At 43.6% G+C, this 6,000-nt stretch overlaps 1 protein-coding gene across 2 annotated transcripts in view; it reads left to right on the top strand.

The window, feature by feature from the left end:
• The first annotated feature begins 323 nt into the window (after positions 1-323).
• Positions 324-6,000, top strand: part of BID (BH3 interacting domain death agonist) — a 46,157-nt gene continuing 40,480 nt past the window's right edge. The window contains exon 1 of one of the 2 annotated variants that reach the window (XM_036759342.1): positions 324-528. The gene's annotated coding sequence lies outside the window, so the exon portion shown is untranslated. The remainder of the gene's footprint in view (positions 529-6,000) is intronic. The other variant, XM_036759344.1, reaches the window with a different exon arrangement.

Raw genomic sequence — 6,000 nt, 5'->3', positions numbered from 1 at the left:
CGGAGGCATTCAGCTAACTTTTCGTGGATGACCTTGTAGTAGTGATGGGCCACAGAATGTAAATTCTTTGAGGACTCAGATTTTCGTTTGGTCTTTGCATGCCCAGGTTGCTAGCACAGAGCCTTGCACGCAGACGTTTTGCTTACCTAAGAGAACTTGAATGACCTGAAATGTCTCCCAACTCAGTGACTCCCGTCATTTCGCGATTCTACTTGGAGAGCGCGCAGGAGTTAGGGAGCGTTGGTCCAAATTCCCGATGCTCCACGGAATGATTGTGTAACCTTTGCCCTTGGAAAATGAGGTTTAACTGGGGAGATTTCCTAGGGGTCCCTGTCTCGGAATGCAGACTCTTTCTCCTTTAAGCACGAGTTGAGACGGCCCGGTGGGAGTGGTCTAGGGCTGGTGAAGGAAGAAGGAAGAGTAAGAGGAAGTGAATGAAAAGGCGCTTCTACTGTAGCCATTTAGGACTGCCTCTGCTCCCCTGCGGCTCTTAATTCCTTTTCCCCCGGGATTTTGACGGCTCAAGCAGTAAGTACCCTCGCCCTGGGGATCCCAGTGTCCTGGGCAGGCTTTCCGTGCGCGCCCTGGCTCCTGGGCCTCACCCGTAGGTCTCCCCACACATGCCCTGGGGGTGGAGGATGGGGACTGGCAGGGAGAGAGGGTGGGAGTGGAGGTGGAGACTGAGCCCTGGCCTTACCCATCCACTCAAGGCCTGTTTTGCTCGTCTGGCCAGTCTTTATCCCGTGGATGCTCATGTCTGACCGTCTGGGTTTCTCTAGCTCGTGTGGCCCGAATTCTCCAGGTCCCACATCCCACTTCTGTCCTTAGCTGACCCAGGGCGATCAACAGTCAGCAAACATTTATAAAGCGCCTGCTATGTGCCAGGCACTGTGCTAAGCGCTGGGGATCAAAAATAAAAAGGCAAAAGTATTGGCCCTGCCTTCGAGAAGCTCACAGTATGCAAACAACTACGTACATGTATACAGTGTAAATGGGAGATAATCCGAGAGGGAAACCATTAATGGGGATCAGGAGGTGGGCTGTGGGAATGGGAAAGGCCTCTTGTAGAGGCTGGGATTTGTGCTGTCTTAGAAGAAGCCAGGGAAGCCAGGAGATAGGAGGGATATCATTCCAAATAAATGCAAAGGCATGAATGAAGTCAGGAGCACTTAGCAACATCCAGAAGGCCATTTTTGCTGGATTATAGACTTAGGTGAAGGAAAGTGGTATAAGAAAACTGGAAGAGTTGGAAAGGATCAGGTTGTGAAAAGTTTTAAAAGTCAAAGAAAGGACTTTATATTTTATCTTCAAAGTAATCAGGAAACCACTGGAGTTTGTTGAATAGGGGAGTGAAGTGGTCACTCCTGTGCTTAAGGAAATTTGCTTTGGCAATTGAGTGTAAGATGGACTGGAGTGGGGAGAGACTTGTGGCAGGCAGACACCAGTAGACCACTGAAATCTGTGTGAGAGGGGATGAGAGAGCAAATCAAGGTACAGCCACTTGGATCCTGCCACCAGGCTTTGACATAGGAAAGAAGGGGATGCATACAAGAGATGTTGTGAAGATAGAAATGTGGACGACAAATTAGATATTTGTAATGTACGCAAATCAGGAGGCAAGGATGACACCTAGACTAACTGGGTAATTTGGAAAAGGGGAGATTTTAGGGGAAAAGAGAATGAATTCTGTTTTGGGTATGTTGAGTTTGTATGTCTAAAGGATATCTATCATTTGCTAGATATTCAACAGGTAGTTGGTGATGCAAGAGTGGAGGTCTGCAGAGACGTTAGGGCTAGATGAATGGATCTGAGAATCACCTGCATAAAGATGATAATTGACTCAATCTAATGTCATCACCAAGCATGATACTATAGAGGGAGAAGAGGGCCAAGGATGGAACCCTGGGGGATACCCACCATTAGTGGATATGGCCTGGATGGAAAACAATAAAGGAGACTAAGAAGGACCAGGCAGGCAGGTAGGAGAAGCACTGTTACCAAAACAAACAAACAAAAAAACCCTAGAGAGGATAGCGTCTAGAAGAGGGAGATTGACAGTGTCATCAGCTAAGAGGTCAAGAGAGATGAAGAGTGAGAAAGGCCATTGGGTTTGGAAAGAGTAGTTTCTATTGAATGAAGCCAGACTGCAGAGGATTTAGAAGAGAGTAAAAGGAAAAGAAATGGAAGAATCAATTGTAGATGGCTTTCTTGAGGAATTTAGTCCTGAAAGAGAGGAGAGATATTGAATAATAATTAGCAAATAAGGTTGTTTTGTTTTGTTTTGTTTTTAAGGATAGGCAAAAGGGAAGGAACTAGTAGACAGTGAGAGATTGAAGATTACTGGGAAAGTGAGGCTACTCAAGCTGGCCATTTGCTGGAGGAGATAGGATGGAATGAAATCAAGGGCACATGCGAGGGGCACTACTCAGTAAGGCCCAATAATGGCCACTGTTTGGGGCAGGAGAAGATGGGTCCTAGCAGACCCATAGACCAGAACTGTTTGAATCCTGCCTCGAAACTGTACTAGCCGTGTGACTGAGCAACTCACGTAACCTCTGAGCCTACTTACTTTTTTATAAAGCAGAGGAAATGCTCATGCCTTTGAGACTTACGTCACAGGGTTGTGAGAATCAGAAGACGAACATATATAAAGTACAAAGGGCTATGTAAATATTAATTATTATCAGAATTTGTCACAGTCAGTCCCAATTAAAGTGCACCCTTTGGGTTGTTTACCTAAAATACATTTAAGTCAACCTGGAAAGAAGCCCAGTGCTAATTTATATTTTTATTAGTAATCTGGAGCAACTCACAAGTACAAGATTGAGGAAATAGCACTTTGAAAAAGATCTGGGGTTTTAGTGAACAGCCCAAGCTCAATATTAGTAAATAATATGAGGTGGCAGCTCCCCAAAACCTATTGCAGTTGTAGATAAAAGGCATAATATTATCACCATAGAGGTAATAGTTTCCTTTCTTCTTTGTCCTAGTCATACTGTATATGGCGTCTTGGTGTGGGTTCTGGGCACTACAAATTTTTTTTTAATTTCTTTATTTATTTTTAGTTTACCACACACGGTTCTACATGGTTTTGAGTTCCAGTTTTTCTCTCCCTCCCTCCCCCCTCCCTCCCCAAGACAGCATGGAATCTCATATAACTGTCATGTATAACTTCGCATTGAATTAATTTATGCACTAGTCAATCATGGAGAAAATTTTGACCAATGGAATGAATCATGAGAAAGAAGAAACAGAACCAAAAAAACCCCCCAAAACAAAACAAAAAAAAGAAGCAAAAAAGGCGAGCATGTAGTTGGGCACTACAATTTAAGAAATGACATTGATAAACTAGGAAGGCATTCAGAATGGTACCTAAGAGAGTGAAGGCCTTGAAATCATGCCATATGAAGGACCTGAGGAAGTTTAGCCTGGAGACAGGAAGAGAAGAGTTAGGGTGGATGTGATAAGTGACAGTATACAGAGTTTCCCAAAAGTCTTAGTGAGATTTTAAGCTTTAATAACTCTTTAAGGTTTTAGAGTGATAATTGTCTTGAAGGATTTGAAGAATTGTGAATAGATTTGTTCTTGACCTCTAAAAGGTAGAAAGAACTAGGAAGAATGGTTAAAAGTTTTAGAGAAGAAGATATGGGCATAATGTGAGGAAGAAGTTCCAAACAGTCTGAACTATTCAGAAAGCATATTGGAATGCTTCTGGAGCTTAGTGGTTCAATTCACTTTAATTCTAATGTCTTTTGTTTTTGTACTGGACCTCTGATTCCAACAGTATAGATAACTACCCCTACTAATGCTGATCTGCACCTTCTCAGCAACTACTAGTTTTAGAGAGTTGCCTAGGACACTGGTCACACATCTGGAATGCGTCAGAGTCAAAACATCAGTTTGCATCTTTCCAACTCTGAGCCCAGCTCTGTATACACTGTGTGTAGTTTAATCTCTGCCCACCCAGGGATGCCAAAAACCATTGGGGTTTCATGATATGTTGTGGTGGAAGCATCTCAAAGAATCCAGAGTCAGAGCACCTCTAATCCAAGTATAGGCATTTATTGAGATTGGCACCTCTCATGGAGCAGGCTAAGTTCCAAGAGGAACCAGCAACTTCAGAGAAAGCAAGAGGGATTTTTATAGGGTCAAGATGCTGATTACACAATCAAAATTTACATAGAATATAGGAATATGATTAATGTTAAAAAGGCAGGAGGAGTTTGTTAAGGGATTAGGTAATGGAGGAGGGATCCCTTCAGTGTTTTGATGGTCAGATATTCTGGTCATGATGCCCTTCAATTGGCTAGCTATTGCATTCCTGTCTGGTCAAGATGGATAGTTAGGTATTATGGCCCCATCTTGGACTAAATAGACGATGTGATTGTGGTTGAGTACAAGAACGCACCTGTTCAAATATGTGAATTGGATCATAGGGCCGTGGTTAGCTAGGGACAGTGGCTATATTGAGTCTGGGGGCCTGAGGTGTGGTTAAAGCCAGATTATGTGCTTGCTGTTTAGTGGGGCCCATAAGGAAGTTAGAATATTGAGGCTGGGGGGCATCTTTTTTAGGATTCCATCACGCCGTACTAAGCTTATTCTCCCAATCCATTTAAATTCATCAAGCATTTATTAAGGCCTATTACATGTCAGGCACTGTGCCAGGGGCCAGAAATAAAGTCATTCAACAAGCACTTATTAAGCTCCTACTGTGTACCAGAATAAAGAAATGGCCAACCACTCCAGTATCTTTGCCCAGAAAACCCCATTGGTGGGCTATGGCCCTTGGGGTCGTGAAGAGTTGAACATAACTGAACAACAACAATGTATCAGATACTGTGCTAAGGATACAAAGAAAGGCAAAACCAGCCCCTACTCCCAAAGGCCTCTCATTTTAATGGAGAGACAATGTACATAAATACTAAACAAAGTAATCTCAAAAGAAAGGGACCATTAAAGGGTTGGAGGGCAGGAAAGGCCTCCTACAGAAGGTGGGATATAAAATTAATCTTGAAGGAAGCCAGGGAATCCAGGAGGCAGAGGGAGGGGGTATAATTTTCCATGCATGGGGGACAGCTCGTGCCAAGGGAGGTAGCAGGTTATGTGAGAACAGCAAGTAGGACAATGAAACTGAATTGTAGAGTCTGTGGTGGGGTGTAAAGTTTAAGAAGACTGGGAAGGTAGGAAGGGGCCAGTTTGTGGAGTTTGTAAAGTAGGGGGATGACATGGTCAGACTTTAGGAAAATCACTTTGAGGGGAAGCTAGGTGGCACTGGCCCTGGAGTCAAGAGGATCCAAGTTCAAATGTGGCCTCAGACACTTACTAGCTGTGTGACCTTGGGCAAGTCACTTAACCCCAATTGCCTCCCCCCAAAAAATCACTTTGGTAGCTAAAAAGACATGAGGCAGGGAGACTAGTTAGAAAACCATTAAGGCAAAAGGTGATGAGGCCTTTTACTGAGGTGGTAGCTATTTGAGTATAAAGAGAGGGACATTCAATTCAATAAACATTTCCTAAGCACCTACTATGTGGTAGGCACTGTGCTAAGTGTTGGACATATGGGAAATATGTTGTGATGGTAGAAAGGACAAGATTTGGCAACTGACTAGATGAAGTGAATGAGAAGAGGGTGGTGCCCTCCACATTAGTAGGGAGTTTGGGAAGAGGGGACGGTTTTGGGGAAAAGACAATGAACTCTCTGATGAGTCTGATATACTTGCAAGACATTCAGTTCAAGAAACCCAAAGTTGGTGATATGGGCCTGGAGCTGAGAAGAAAAAGGCTGGACTTTTAAATCTGAAATCGTTTATGAGATGCTATTTAAACCCATAGGAGGAAAGAATAGAGGGAGAGAAGAGGGGTCAGGACAGAACTTTGGGGTGTACTTTAGTGTGCATGACCTGGATGAAAATCTAGCAAAGGAGACATAGGAAACATAGGAAAGGCAGAGAGTTCCGAGAGGGGCAGAGAGTATTCAGAGGACAGAGGGGACAGAATATC

The sequence above is a fragment of the Trichosurus vulpecula genome, chromosome 5 (assembly GCF_011100635.1).
Source record: "Trichosurus vulpecula isolate mTriVul1 chromosome 5, mTriVul1.pri, whole genome shotgun sequence".
Classification (NCBI taxonomy): domain Eukaryota; kingdom Metazoa; phylum Chordata; class Mammalia; order Diprotodontia; family Phalangeridae; genus Trichosurus; species Trichosurus vulpecula.
The sequence above is the reverse complement of the archived record's forward strand: the minus strand, read 5'-3'. Positions and strand labels throughout refer to the sequence as shown.